Source organism: Leptosomus discolor, chromosome 1 (assembly GCF_034619465.1).
Source record: "Leptosomus discolor isolate bLepDis1 chromosome 1, bLepDis1.hap2, whole genome shotgun sequence".
In the NCBI taxonomy this organism is placed as follows: Eukaryota; Metazoa; Chordata; class Aves; order Leptosomiformes; family Leptosomidae; genus Leptosomus; species Leptosomus discolor.
This window is the reverse complement of record NC_141391.1, coordinates 145,536,863-145,553,336: the sequence shown is the minus strand read 5'-3', so window position 1 is coordinate 145,553,336 and position 16,474 is coordinate 145,536,863. Positions and strand designations below refer to the sequence as shown.

At 38.9% G+C, this 16,474-nt stretch overlaps 1 protein-coding gene across 6 annotated transcripts in view; it reads left to right on the top strand.

Moving 5' to 3' along the window:
• The window catches only part of SOX5 (SRY-box transcription factor 5), a 291,555-nt gene that overhangs the window by 39,944 nt on the left and 235,137 nt on the right, over positions 1-16,474 (top strand). The gene's annotated exons all lie outside the window — the stretch shown is intronic.

Genomic DNA, 16,474 nt, shown 5'->3' with positions numbered 1-16,474 from the left:
TTCACTTTCAGTGAAGGTAGTGAATGGACCTGCATATTTGAAGGCTTTTAAAAAGGCATTGCAAAATAGGTGATAGTGTGTTCTCATAAAAGCCTGCAACAGCTCCATAGTGGTGTTTAAGCCCTTACAGCTCATTACGCATATGTAACAAGGCCTAAGTAAAAAGCCTTAGGGATTATTATTTCTCATAGGACCAAGTCACTGGATGTTCACTGAAGCTGCTCTCCTAGACAAAATAACTCACTGATCCTGATCCATTTTTCTTCCTTTTCGGTCTAATGCTTCAGTTCAAACAGTGGTTTGGAATATTTAATTTTACTTTGTGTTATTGTGACTTTAAATGAAGAAAGCACGTCATTGGAACAATTACTCATGGGCAGACACGTCACTATCTTTTTCTAGCTTGTTTACTTCTCATCCCTTATCATATATTTTATGGAGATGTAATTCATTAATATACAGTTCCAGCCAAAGGGATGTCAGGGTATGTAACTGGTGTATGAGCTTTGCTGTATTCTGGCCTATTTTAGGAGAATGTACTGAAGATAAGGGTTGTTCCTGACAACATTTAAGTCAATAGATAAATGCGTGATGACACCAGTAGTGTAGAATCAGAGCCTAATGAAATAAAAAACTCATTGTCTTCTGAGGAGCCCAGCAGGAGTATTTTAACTGCACCTCACTGAAATACTTCACTGCTTTTTAACTGATTTTAACTAACTTCTTTATTCATTTATAGTTTTTTTTTAAGACCACGAAGTTTAGCTGATCATTTAGTGTGACTTCCTGCTATGAAGACTATATTTAGTGGGATGTCAAAACAGTGTGTTCTGTCTCCTAATAATACAAGAATCTGAATTATTTCATGTTTTAGACAGTTTTGCTGTAGTAGTGAGATGCTGTAGGCTTATCTGAAGCATGTTTGGGGGTTTGTAGGAACTGGTTTTGTCCTCATAGAAGACATAAGAAAATTGGCAGTTCATATGAATGTGACATTTTGGTAATATCTCTCTTTTAGTGAGGGGTACCTTGTAAAAATCATTAGCCGGGTAGGTCATAAAGGATGTAGCCTATGTGTCTCCAGAAAGGAGGTGATCAGTGTAAATGAGTGCAATATATGTAATCACTCCCTCTGCTGTTGTGGTATGTAGTTATAAGAAGGAAGTAACTGAACGTAGTGCTTTGGGTAACTTTTTGATTGTTTACATCTGTGTGATTAGCAGTTATGAAAGTAATTCCCAAAGAGTATTCACTTCTGTAGCATTACAGAGGTCATTTTTGTACTGTTTGAATTGACATTCTATGCTACTTTACAGTCTCTGGGAAGCAAATCCAGGTGTATGCACATGTGCACACACCACCACACAGTGCAGTCCAATACAGTTTTATTGATAAAGCTCCAGCAGTGTGCTTCACACTTCTTAATAGCTTGTCAGCTGTACTACTACACCTACTAACTGAGTCTGGAAGTGACTATGGAGTTCTCGTTTTGCAGCCACATGCTGTCCTTAGCAGGATACACCTTTACAGATCTCTCCAACATATGATAAGACAGGATCAGGCTTACAGCCAGTCTGAAATCATGTAGTGCATCACTCTGCTGCACCCCTCTAAACATACAGTTTTGTGCATGATTGTTGGCCGAGACTCTTCTCCAAAGGAATTCTTAGATGGACATGATATAGATCCAGAGAGGTCTTTCTGTGTTAGCTACATGCACAACACTCATTTGGCTTAGGGAGCAATCTCAGCAGAAGAAAGCCACAGCCAAGGGATCTGGAAAAGGTATGAATACACAGCTTTGACTCATAAGTAGGCTGTGTAGCTGAATTCCTCATGTCACCACAGACATCCCTGTCTCCTCATGTTCTGCCTCTCAGCACTGGATCATGAAGGGACAGTTAGGAAAACAATTTCAACCTTGAGAATCAATTTCTTGGCCTCACTTTTCTAGCTGCTGATTGACCCTCTGTGTCATAGGTTACTTCCAGCTGTGCTTCCTTTTACAAGTCCTGTCAGCTGGGACTTCGTAGGATCCTCATGGTAAAGGGCTGATTGCACTAGAGCGGTAACGCAACAGTTTGCCCAACTTAGACTTTTGAACATTTACCCTTTACTTGCACTTTACCGAGTTGTAACAACTGCCAACGTAGAGACACAGCTCGAAATGCTTGGTAAATTTTTATAAAAGGAGGGCAAAATCCCTAGAAAGAGATCTTCAAACCTAACCAAAATTGGCAAAACCCCAAACCCCATCTTCCCATCAAGATGAATCGGCTATTTCTGAGGTTACTGGAACTGCAGCCAGAGAAAGGTTAGCGCAGTGGGCACAAAATGGAACACAGGAGGCTCCATCTGAACACCAGGAAACGCTTTCTACTGTGAGAGTGACTGAGCATAGGAACAGGCTGCTGAGAGAGGCTGTGTAGTCTCCTTCCTTGGAGATATTCAAAAGCCATCTGGACATGGTCCTGGGCAACTGACTGTAGGTGGCCCTGCTTGAGCAGGGGGCTTGGACCACATGACTTGCAGAGGTCACTTCCAACCTCAACCATTCTGTGGTTCTGTGAAAGGGAAGGGCAACTCTGTGCCAAACTGTCTTCTTCTTGTTGGAAGAAACTAGATACTTATTGTAAGTAGGAAAGCTCTTCCAATGATAAGAAGAGAAACAATAATTTATCAGACTTAAACGAAAGGCTCAGTAGAAAATACGAGACAAATCATTTGACCTAGAATATATCCGAGAGTCCCCTTAGGATGTTCATAGCAGGCCATAAGCTTAGCAGGGAAACACTTGAGGATTACAGTATCAGTCAGTACCTCTGTTGAAGAAACCTATAAAGGCTACAGTATTTGGACAGCACAGATAGTGGTTGGCTTATCTAAGTTACAAAGGTTTGTTTTATTTATTTCTATTTGTCTGTCTTCCCATGTTACTTTTGCCACCCCTCAAGACTACTGATCTTACCAGCCGTGTCTGTGTGCTAATTTCTGAAAATAAGAGATGTCAAGGCTAAAAGCACTGATTGAAATATACCGTGGGCGTGGTATAACTGTGGTCAAATTCGACCATTCTTCTTAACAGTAGAATATCAATCAAATGCTGGATGAGATTAAAAAAAAAAAAAAAAAAAAAAGATGTTCTGACCAAATGATCAAACTGGTAAGATGTAATTTTGCTGCCACAGTCCAGTTGTTCCAAACTACATGACTGCACTCCTGGTGCACATTTGTCCTGCACTTTCAGTGGGATTTAGGATTCATTTTCAGCAGTACTTTAAATTGATAGAAAAATATTACAGTGCGCTGTTAAGTAGCTTTATTGCATCACAGTAAAAAATGTTACATTTCTGTGATGAATGAACTTATTCCTCTGTAACTTGGGAATAATATTAAGAAATTTTGGTCATATTAAGAATAACAGTACTACTGGTCAAAGAGCTTACTGACACATTGATTCACACTTTTCCTCCACTTGTCCAAAATAAAAGGTTGTTTAATGCTGCATTTGAATTCTCTTCTCACATACATCCTGGCCTGCACTTCACCTGTTGGTCTGAGGTCATCAGCATGTGAATAGTGTTGGGTCAGAACAACATGTGGCTAGAGCACTTAGCTACTATTCAGAAGTTGCAAAGAGAATGGAAATCTGAATGTATATAGCTTTTTAAAAAGTCAAATAGGACTCTAATTATGCTGAGCTAAAGAATGCCTATTAAAAAAAAAAAAAAAAACCACAGTGGTTTTAGAGAAATTTTAATTTCCAGTGTACCTTTGTGCATCAAGCTTAGGATAAGTTATTGTGATGGTACAATGCACCGTGTTGTGAACACCAGTGCCGTTATTGTGCCAGCTCTAATAATGAGAATTTCATTGTTTGGGGAGAGCAGTCTCCTACACTCTAGACAAAAGTGTAATTACTTTTGAACGATGTGGAATGTGCTTAGTTTAATAGCACGGAGAATAGATTCACAAAGATTCAGATAAAGCTAGCTTGGAAGCCATATGTGCAATGTGGCAGTATGAAATTGTTAGCAGGCACCATAATTACAACACACACACATGCGCGCGCTCGCTCGCGCACACAATTTCACAGTTTAAACTATAAACTGTTGGTTTTGTAAGAGATCTGATCAAGACTAGTTCAATTAAAACAAAGCAGAAATGGTGGTAAGTTTGCATTAGTCTCTTTTGATGTTCTTTCCTTTCTCTCGTAATGGCAAATTGATATTTATGAGATGATGAAATTGCATTGTTACAGACATTGCATTATAAATGTCATCACAAAAGTAGCACATGAAAGCAGTTTCCACAGATACAATTTTAGGCTTGTATCAAAGTTTGATCTTTTCAATCTCTACACTTGCACCATTTCAGAGAATAACTCTGCGGGCTGTTAGGAAGGGGAACAAATAAAGAAGAGTCAGCCAGGACCTATCAAACAGCTGTAAAAGTTGCCTACTGCATCGTTTAGTCCAGACCCTAGAAAATTCTCTGCAGTCCTTGAGAACCAGTCACGATGGAGCCAGAAAAAGCTTTAATGCCTCTCATATCTGCCTGACAAAGTATCTTCCATGGAAGTTATTGTAACCTGCCTGTCCTCGTTGTCATGATCTGTATTCTCCCGGCTCTCCAGTCCTGTCCCATCTATGTATGTAAGTAATGCTTATAATATTTAGCAATTACTTGCATACTACTTGTTGTGCAGGTCCTATATAGGACAGGTAAACGAAAAAAGGAAGTTTTCCTTTTTCAGGTGAGGCAGGGATCAAAGCCATAGTGCAATTCTATGCTAGTTTATGGAGGTTCCCTTGGTTTGTTCTACCACTGTCTTAATACAGTGGGTTTTGCTTACTTGTGGCCATGGAGAACCAGAGTGGATGTATCATTCCAGCTGAAGTCGGTGGGCAGAAAGACAGGCTGAAGATTGGGATGACCCGTTGGTGTTTTGATCAGACTCTGAAAGGTCCAAAGGTTGGTTAGGGGACAATAAATAAGTAATGAAGTAGGAAAACATTTTTTTTTTCCCCCAAGCAGAAGGGTTAGAACTATATTTAAAACAATAAATTAACAAATCAAGACCAGACTTATCATTTATAAATTGCCTGAAATACAGGGTGCAGATGACTGTAGTTTTTAAAGGCCATGAAGAGAAGTGGAAACAGCAGTTGTTTGTTTTTGCTGAAGATCATCTTGCTGTGAAGCAGTCACGTTTTTAATGGATTCATTTGAATGCAGTTAAGCAGAAAATAATCAACAGAAAAGTAAACACCTTTGTTTTATAGAAGTGCTGGGAACTGTATGTATCCATTGTTTGCAAGTGATTATATGCCTAGGAATCAATTCATTGACTTCATACTGGAAAATATCTTCATTTAAGCTTCTTGCATAAATACTAGTAAAATCTAATTCAAGTGAATAGCTGAAAATTCCATGGGAAAAAAGATAGGTAAAACCATAAAACCCACAGTCAGTAGGAATATTTGAACCAGATGTTCTCCGTTACAATGAAGAGAAAAGAACTAAGTGCACTATGAGAAAAAAAATACATAAGCCTTAAAAGAAAAAAAACTTGGTCATCTTTCTAAGCAAAGTAATCTGCACTAGGAACTCCACAGTGGACACAGTTGTTTCGTTCCAAATTAATATCTCAATCCAGACTGCCTTCAGTAAGTAGCTCCATTTGGGATTACACGTATTTACTGAGATCTGCTAGGTAATTTCACTGAGGATTTTACGTTTTTACTGGAAATAGTGCATTGGCATCAGCTCTGCTAGGTCAGCCTAGTGGTATGTGCAGCTTTCATGGCTTGGAAGTGCAGCAGCATGCCCACAGCAATACGTTGCAGCCAGCACCCAAAAGACTGGGACAATGATGTCTTCCAGAGGGAGGTAGGAAGGAAATACCACAGATTTGGAACAAAATTTTGAAACTACCAATTTGAGGAGGACTGATGAAGATAAAGACTAGGGCATGGAGAAAGCCTCAGCAGGACTGCAGGATTAGTTTATGGCAATAATGTGAAGAGACTACATTTAAGTGTTCCTACTTCTTGATACAGCTTTTGCTTTCAGCAGTCAGTCCCTAGCTGTGACATAACCTGGGTAGGGTCTATGGTATCTCCATCCTACCAGAACTCAAATAGTGGCTGTGGGCTTTGTATAGTTTCTCCAGTCCAGATCCATCATCTGTGGTGCTCTGCCCAAATTTACTCTGAAATGCTACCTTTTCTGTGTTGATAGTGAAGCTTTACGGTATTGTAGTGAGGCAGAAACTCTGCTGCCAGTTAAACACCTGGTTCTCCAGGGTTCTGGAAAAGAGAAGGCAGCAGAAATTTAGTTACGTTTTCATGCTTTCTCTTTCAACCGATGGGCCTATCTCCTTTGGCCAAGTTGCTGCACTGTTAAGAAGTTTGTGTCCTTGGGCTGACAGTGTAACTACTATCAGAATAGAGAGCAGCATACCAGACTTTCATACTCTTACCTGGCGCGTGCCTCAGGGCGAGGCACGTGGGAATCTAAGTTCGTTCTGTTTTGCACTCTACACAGTGCAGACTTCTGCTTTCGCACACCACCTCATTTTTGTGTCAGTAGTTACCCATTCATTTTAGAACTTCTAGAACATTTTCCCTGTGTGCTTTCTGTCTGCTGCATATGCTTTTCGTATCCACCTTATTTCCTCCAAGCAGCTGCTGTGGCTCTCTCCCTTTCTTTTCACAGTGGGTGAGAAAGCCTTTTTCTCCATTTCCAGCTTTATAAAGAACAATGTTATTCTATCACTTTCTGTCTGTTCGTAGTTGTCCTCTGAAAACCTTTTTCTGCCTTGCCCGTTTTCTTCCTCTGCTTGTAGTTGTATTTAACATAGTCAATTTTATTATTTAATCCAGTCTAAAGCCTCTTAATAAATAGCTTGTATGAAGACATTGTACAGTAAAAGAAAGTATTGTGCTCTTTGCTTGGACAGAAGGTCGATACACTAGAGGATGGTTGGGTTTTGATATGCAGCTCTACTTTCAGTAGAGCTATACCAAAACTGAAATGCATTGTGGAGTGTTGGTCATGGTTTCTTGAATTTCAGGGTTGCAAGAAATCTCTGTGTTTATCAGCTCTGGCTCCTAGAAGTGCCAGAACCTTCTGCTACACTCAGTACTCTCAGTCATGTTTTACGGTCCCTTCTCTCACTATCAAATGTTTATGTCCGTAGTTAGGATGTTACGCATTGCAGCAACAATTTGAAGCATTTCTTTCTCTTCTGTCCTTTTAATGGCCGAGTGAAATAGTCCGACATGTTTTCTACCTTGTCTCTTTAAGTACATTTTCTCAGGTTATGCAAATTTAAGTTGGATTAAGCTGTGCCAAGGCCAGCTTGCATTCTCTGATTTTTCTTGCCACTGTTAATGCTTTTGTAGGTTCACCAGAAGTAATGATGGTTGGAGAGGTAATGAAAACGTGGCTTCAGGCAGTTGCTAGCATTTAAAGTGTTATGTCATCCAGTCATGTTTTTTTCTTTCGTGGAGCTAACTACTTCCTGTTGTCTTGAGTATATCAGCGAAATATCGCCATCTTCTCCACCGTAATAAAGGGAAAATTAATGAATAAACTTATTAATTTTCTCTAGAGATTAATGGCTGGAGAAGGACCTGTAGTAAAACAGACTATAGATTTCAATATGTGTTTGGTTACATATGGGCATCTAACATAGGTGGGTTGACTCCTAAGGCATGTGCAGAAACCTCCCGAAGGGAGAAGATTGACATGCTGCAATGTTTCCAAACCAACCAATGTTCCAAACTGTTTTAAGACAATTAAATGGAGGAAACAAACTTTCTTAAGTGGAAAGAGTCCTTTATGTCTGGGCTAGCAGGCTTGTCTGAATAGTTTGGCCAGCCTCATTTCCAGATTCCCTTTGACACTGTTAAGTTCTTTGTTCTTTTTCCGGTTTAGGTACAGTTGTGTGACCAAATGAGGCATTTTTGCTCTTTGCAAAGGAGAAGTAGACTTGATGAATCCTGTGAATTTAACATCACTAGATAAACCAATGGGTGTAACTGGGTGGAGTTTGTGCCCAGTTTAAATAAGGATAATTTTTCCCAGAGCAGTGTAAACAAGAATGTCATTATGCATGGAAATAGTCTGCTTCAGCATCCTTTTTTTATGCTTTTAAAACTGAATCCACCCCAAGGAGAAAAAGGGCTATAAAGATTAACTTTTTGTAGTTTATATAGGCAACGGGAAAAATATATAGATTGTCCGAAACATAGACCAATGAAATCTAACATCAGACTGTTATTATCTTTATTTATATTGTACCCAGAGCATGATTTATTTTTATAGAGACAGAAAAAAGAAACATTCCTGCCCCAGAATGCTTAGCTTATGACCCTGTTCCTGCAAAATAATCTGGTTGATTGGAACCTAATGCTCATGGTAGCAAGAGGGAGGGAAGGAGAGGTCACTGACTATGACTCCTTCTGCACATAGCTTTTTGTAGGATTGGAGTTTGATGACACAAAATAAGAAATATTATAGCAAAAGGTAAAATCCTTCTGACATCTAGAGTCTGAATTACTGCGTTAGATTGTATGTGTATCTATACACTAAGTCATGTCAGAAGTGGAAGCTTGCATTGCTTATTAATATTGCTAGCCAGAAATAATACAAAATATCTGTGCTTCAGACCCTCCTCTGTTGATTTTCAGATTGAATTCAAGGTGTGTGTTTCATCTCTGAAACTGTAAGTGAAACTTCCCGCTTTCTCATTCTTTTCATTTTAAACTGCTGCAGTTATAATCAGGAGAGTTGCTCAGGTTTGTGTTCAAAGGCAACAGCATTCGCTGAGGTTAGCATCTAGCTGCCTAGGATCTGCGGGTGTCCAGAAAACAGCCATATACCAATGCAGAGCTTAGTGAATTTAGGACTCTGTAGAATACAGTTAGTTTGTTGTGTAATTTTCAGTTAAATCTATGGTGTTTTTTATGGTATATGACAGCAGTCTCAATAGTAAATTTCTGTTGATTATAGGTCTCTTGGCACAGTAAGAGAACATTTTGGCTTTCTCTCCTTCAGGAAGGAAGTTAACATAAACATGGTCATTATCACATAATGCAATGTCATGTCAATCACGGTGTCGCTTTTGGGGTGAGGATTCAAGGGTGAGGACTGGTCAGACTAACTGTTTCCAAAGTACATGTCCAGAGGTAAGCTAGTGACTTTAGGTTTAACTTCACGGTTAATAGAAGTAAACACGCAATAGAAGAGCGTGATTCATTTTGTCCTAACATAGCTTCTAAGTAGGTCAGAGAAATCACACCCTAGAAGTGCCTTTTTTTCTTTATAGGTTACAACTGGAGCTTAGGGTGATAAGCTTAGCTCTTGATCCCTATAGTTTAGAAATCTGTAGTTAAATAACTTCAACTAAAAAAGCCTTGAGTGAGACGTAATTGCCTGGCCAGAGAATTTGCTTTTTTGTAAATAAGTATTTGCTGTATAGTGCTTAGCTCTGTTGGGAATATAAAGCATTCTGCATCTCAAACCGCAAAACACTCAACTCACCTGAGTTTGTGTCCTGCGTCTGGCTGGTGTCAGAGTGCGAGTCCATGGTATATTCTTTACTTTTATAAATATAAAATCTGCAAATACCCTTTTAAAACAAATGTCTTAAATTTGTATTGTCTTGATACAGTAATTCACGTAGAGCGTGATGGAGAGCAGGTTGATCATTCAGGCTGGTTACACATATAAGATTTGTTTAAATTCTTTTTAAACCAATTTGTTAAATTCTATTGGAAAACAGTTTTCAGAATTTTATGTATCTAGAAGCAGCATTGAAAAGAGTGTGATTCAGTTCTGCAAAGAATACATCTGTGGTAGATGATGTACTTTTCCTGTTTGCTTGTGGCCAGTGTAAACTTAGCTTTTGGGCAGAGACCATAGCTTCAGTTTTGAAGCTGTCAACATGAGTATTGGGTAATATATTGACACAGGGCCACAGTGAATTCCCTAGTTTTCCATGTGGATAAACTAATTTGACTGAAATCTTACTTTTATATTTAGGGCCTGTATCTTTATTTTGCTCTGTAAAATACCACAAACAGTTGCTGGACTCCATACTTGTAATTTCATAAATATTTTTTAAAAAGACAAGTTTTCATTGTACTGGATGAAATTAAACTGTATTCCCAGCTTCTCAGTTGTTGATTTATCATTGGCAGTTCACTTCTCTTGTCTGTGCTTTAATTTATACACTAGTACAAAGGAAATTATACTTGTCCTTCATCCATGATGGTCTATGGTCTATTAGTGTTTCCAAACTCATGTTGATTCTTGAATGCCGTACAGTGAGATTGGGTTTCAGTTCACCAAAGTTAGGCACATTAAAGTTAGGTGTCTGGGCTCTCTTCACAGTTTATGGAAAAAGATAACCACCCTCCTAGAACAACCTTTCCAATCTTAAAATAAGCATCTCAGACAAGAAAGATGAATTACCCTCTGAAAGTGCTTGTCTATTGACTATAGAGGGAGCCTTGATGACGAGTTTAGACTAGATGTCTAATTTGGGGCTAAAATTAGGTGAGAGTAATCCCATTCACAGTACACGGTGGAGTTAAAGAAATAACACACATTCCTGTATAAATACTCTGTAGTATTTTTGTAGAAGTAACCATGTTCAGGCTCATCTTTTTTTTTTTTTTTCTTTTTTTTTGTGTGTGTGTGTGTGTTGTGAATATTGTAGCAGACTTCTTTTTTAACTGGCACTGATCATATTTAGGGGGGGTTTAAGAGTTGGATATTCCCTAAAAGCAAACCTTTTGTTGTATATCCAGTCAGTAATGTTAAGTTCAAATAATGAATTTTACACTTACGTGTACAGTTTGAAATGTGTTGGTTAGCAACATGAATTGGAGAACAGAAGCAATCCAACATGCCTTTAAAAGGCTGTTTTGAGAAGGTTTTCTTGATACTGAAAAATGGCATTGGTTCCAGTGGTTTTCCCCATTTTAAATTTAGGGAGTTATTTCTGAACTACTATTAGAAACTTACGTGCTTAATAAAGCATTTGTCATTCCTACTATCAGCTGCAATGAATGTCAAATCTTGTTATTAAATTTAATTCATTAAAGAGAACACAGTGTATGTAACCTGTCGTTTCTAAAAGATTTGATTTAGCCTTGGTCATTTTTATAGCAGTACGGGCAAGTTCAAATGGCATGCCTAGGCTTAGTAGATAGACCTAGCAATATATTAGTTAAGAAACTGTAGTTAAGCTCCAGTCTTATTCTGTAGAAACCTGTCTGCTGTGCTTGTTTTAATTCTACTTATGTCCTCATCTATGTTTAATCCAGAAAGTGGGTATATGTACATGTGCACAGTTTCACATTTTGGCACGGTATTTGGTATATTGTGTGCTGTGACTTGTATCATGCCTGCAGGCCATAGGAAAACGACACAAATTAAACATGAAATAGAGAGGAGACGTAATTTAAAACTTGCGTCTTCTAGAGATGCAGTATGGCATATGAGAGTTGCAACATATTGCAAAAAATTCACCCTATTTCCCCAACAAGAAGACCATGTTTTCGGCTGTGCAGGCTGCTGGAGACATAGGCAGTTTTCTTAACTGTTTGCTCAAAATAGCTGTCACTGCATTTTATTTGAGGCAGTATCATGACCACTGCTACACATGCTCTGTCTTCTTTTCGTTCCTGTCTAGCTACACAGGTCAGTGTTCTCCTCTGCCCTCCTCTGTGATTCTGTAATTATATTTATTTTACATAGACATGCGAGTTCCCTTTTCCCTTTTACATATGTTGTTTTGCTTCATGCTGAGAAAACTCCACAGCCTGACAGGGTGCTTTTTTTTTCTTTTTCTTTTTCTTTTTTTTTTTTTTTTTATTTTTAAGCACTCCAAATTCTATCCAGCTTTAAACTCTTATGTTTATAACCCTCAATATCTCTAAAATGTCTTTACCTAAAACACTTTATGGTTTTATTACCAGGTTTATGCCAGTAATAATATTCACATCAGCTTTCTTAGGGATAATCTTTAAGCAGAACCTAGCAAGAAAGGCTTTGAAAACTATCATTCCCAGGAACGCAAATCTCGGAACATGAAACATCGGTTTAATCGCCCTCTCTGACAACTTAACACGACAGATTGAAAAATACAAGCCGATATGGAAGTGGGATCAATGGATTATCAAAGTCCTAAACATCTTCTCTTGGGGGGGGGTAGAGGGGGTTGGTGGCGAGCTTTGGGGTCCATTGGCATGCATAAGACATGAAGTTTGCATAGCTTACTGCAGATCCGATGCTGTCTGACTGGCAGGGAAGTTGAGAGGGAGAGAGAGAGATTTACATGAGGGAACTCAGGGGGCTTTGTCACGGCAATTGTATAAAGTGATATACAGTGCAAATCGACTCGAGCATGTCCCTGGATAGCAGGCGGTTTACAGCCTCTTCGAGCAGAGATTACTGCTTTATCTTGTCATACTAAATTAACGTGGCAGCACACTGTTAAACAGTGGTGACCTCTTCATCTGTGGAAATTGCTGCCTAGAGGAGAGATGGTATTTAAGACTCTCTCTCTCTCCCTCCCTCTCTCTCTCTCTCTCTCTCTCTCTTTTTTTTCTCCCCTCCCCACTTTCTCTCCCTCTCCCCCTCCCTCCCTCCCTCTCTCTATCTTGTCTTTTTTTCCCTGTAGGGCCCTGAGGCATTTTTGGGTTAGGTTGTAACATTAAAGACAAAAAGAAAGAAAGAAGGGGGGAAGGGAGAGGCTTTTAACATCAAGGTGACAACAGCTATGTGTTAATTGGGCCTTTGTTGTTTGATTAATAGCCACTTTGGTGTAGAATATTAAGACAGTTGTTTGGACAACTTTCTAAAAATGACATGTCCTTTTAGTAAACTGGGATTAAGCAATGTTCTCTGGTCTGCACATTTTAACTCCTTACTGTTATTGCATTTAGTCCTAAGCTCACTGTTATTTAGGAGCGAGTGTGCCGCCAGCTCTTCTGGCACTGTCCTCAGCTGGCGTACATTGACATAGCTCTCTCCAGTGGCACTCCAGTGAGCTACTCTCATGCTGGTATTACTGAGGGTCAAGGTGATAAAGATACCACTGAAATGTTGTTGGGCTCTTGTGTTGGACTGTATCAGAGGATTTTTAGAATTAAATAATGGTCCTAGAAATACAGCTAAGCGGGATAAAGCCATAGCCCTTTCATTGGGCTGGCAGTGTGATACAGAAGAGCAGGAAAAATCTCACGTTCCTGTCTTTTTCAGTAAACTGAGGTGATGAAGGAGAGAATGACCTCTCTTCCTGAGACCAGGTTTTCTATTCCTGATTTCTCTGTTTACTATGCAGTGATTCATTGTGGGTCCAATCCAAAGCTCTTTGAAGTCAACATAAAGACTGCTTTGTCTTTAATAGGCTTTGGATCAAGGCCCACATGACCTTAGGCAAATTATTGCAAATCAGTGTTATGAAGTGCTTTGAAATGTGCAAGCATACATGTCCAAAGGACTACTTTTCACTATAATTTTTAGAAGCAGTTGGGAGGCCAGGTGAACTCGGGCTGGCCAGCCTAGTATTGGAGAAAGCCATATGTGCTGAAAATGCTAGCATTATGGCTTGAGTGAAGGAGTCCTTCCCTACCTCTTCCTTTTTTGAATCTTTTAGTCTTTAGCAGGTTCTGTTCCTATGTTGTTGTGGTTATCAGTTGACAGAAAATGCTTTTACATCAAAAACTCAGCACTGGCTCTGGCATGCTGTAGGACTTTGACTACTTCAGTCATATGAAGAAGGTTATGGAAATTTAATCATATGAGATAGAAAAGGACTTCAAGATCATCTAGCTTGGATTTTTCCTTGCTGTAGACAATTGTTCCTTACTGTGAATTTCTTGAGCTGCCACCTACACAGATTCATGCAAAATTCTGTGCATTTCATATTGCACATTTTGTATGTAGCTTTTTCAGAGGCAAGCTTTTATTCACTTCTCTGAGATGCCAACAAAGCTTATTTTTGCATTAGAATATTTGCCATTTGAGATGCAATGTATCTGTGAACACCGATGTTATCATTGTTTTATTTGGATGAATTTTGAAGGCTATTGAGCCTAAGCACTTACACTAGAGATAAGAAAAGGACTGACTTCCTGATTTATTATTTTTAGAAATCAATGCATTTGATAATTTATGTACAGCTTACAGAGGCCACATAAATGGCTCATGAATCGATCAGTAGCCAGCAAAAATGAAAGCTAATGAGCTCGTTTCAATAGCAAGTTGCTCATTAGCAGGTACGCTCACTGATCTTTCAGGTTTTCCAGTTCAAAGTCACATGGTCTTTCCATGTTCTTCGAAGAAGTATTTTCCTTGAAGAGAACAAAACAGAAAAGGAAAGCACAGCAAGGTTTGGAACATTTTCTCATTGCTTTGACATACACATTTAAAGTAAGTGCTTGATTTTGGGCTAAAGGGGCAGCCACCTAATGGTCTGCAGGGCTCAGTCTGTGCCCATCGCTGTAGTACCAGTGACCAGTACCAGTCATCACTTTCAGCAGGTGAAATTGAATTTACTAGCGAATTTACAAGGTGTATGGGAAGAGGAGTATGGAGGCCTCTTCTCTACTTCTGCTTAGAAATCAATACACTACAGTGTGTTCCCAGTACAGCAATTTTCCCAGCACAGCGTTTTCAGCCCAGGTTTTCTCCAGCTCAGCAGTCAGATGTGGGATGCTAGACGCTGCATTGCTGTGCAGTACATGATAGGCAGTTAGTGCTTCCCCCTGTTTAGAATTGACGCTGTGGCCTCTCTTGATTAGATAACACCAGGACTATGTCCTCCTCTCTCCTAGTAATAATTATTTGATGTCTTCTTTGAAATACTTTGGTGATTTCAGTCGGGTTTTTGTAGGGTGTACAGAAAAACTAGCTTGTTTGGCCCAGGCGTTATTCTTCTTGGTAGAGATAACAAGAGCTGAAGAAACATGGGAATTAACCTCCCCCTAGGAGGATACTCTTAAGGGACAATACTAAGAAGTGTCGTGGATATCATCTGCTAGGGCTAATAAATCTGCCTGAGAGCAGGCTTTTAGCTTTGTGCATTAATAGAGTACGTTAGTGTCCAGCACTACCACTGATTTTTTTTTTCCTTTAAGTAAAGAAGCAAATTCATTATTAATCTTTTTGAAAAGCAAACCCACTGCTTTAATTACCAAACCTTTGATAGAAAATCCTCGAATCCTTATGTTATTTATATATGTAAGTATATATGTAAAAATATGTAGGTGTGTATATATACAAACACACATACTTTAACTATCTCAGATAGACATGAGAAATATACTGCTCCTAATCAGACGGGGAAAAACAGATTCTTGACAGAGTTGCCTGAGGCCCCTGCAAAAGAGGGACTCTTGAAACATATTTTTAAAATAATTTTTAAAAAGACAGATTTTCCAAATCTCAGGAATAGATTTTCAACTGCCTGATTTGGCTTGAAATGAGTTGGCTGAATCAGTTTCTTTTTCTTTTAAGTGAGTCTATAAAGCTTTGATGAATCTGGCTCATTGTTTAGCACTTATCTCATGAGTAAAGCTTGAGAGGTTTGGCTTGAAACTTACCAAATCACATCTTTGGAAAATGGCCCAAGCCTATTGATTTATTTGGAAAAAAAAAAAAAAAAATCCAAAGCAAAGCACAACCAAAAAACCCTGATCCAGCTTAGTGAGTAAGTCCCTTACAGATCTATAGAGCCCCTACTGAATGGGCCCATCTATTTCTCAATGTATGGGAACCCTGCATTTTATGGAATTGTAGGGCTGAGAGGGATTGCGAGAGGTCATCCAATCCCAGCTTCAGTCCAGGGACCAGCTGTACCAATGTAGTTTGTATCAGATAATAGTCTAACCTCCTAAAGTTACTCAGTGCAGGAGACTTAAAACCTACCGGTCTGTCTGTCCTGGGGTATTGTTGTCTTTACCATTAGAAAGTCATTCCTAATGTGTAACTCAAATCTTTTCTGCTTCAGTTTTAGCTCATTAATTTTTGTCCTAGCCACTGCAGCAAGAGAAATGTAGTTCCTCTTTTCAGAAAATGTTTTTGTACTTGAAGAGTGATACCATATCTCCTCTTTTCAAACTTGCCTTTCAGCATGTGTGGTTCTTATCTCCACCATATTTTTGTAAAAGATTTTTTACTGGTTTTTTTTTTGTTTGTTTCCAAGAAACTAGTAGTAGTGGAAACATTTACATTTTGACAGCTATATCTCCTGCTTAAAAACAGATGATTTTCCATTAATGACAATGATTTCTGTGGCAGGTGCATCTGAGATGCCACTGAAAACCTCTAATTCCAAGTAAAAGCAGACCTCAGGGTGGCTCAGTCACAGTTTTGTAAATAGTACTGAATAGTTTTGTTCAATTAACTTCCAGTTAAATCCTCTCTGGTACTAGTCTTTTTAGTTAGCAGT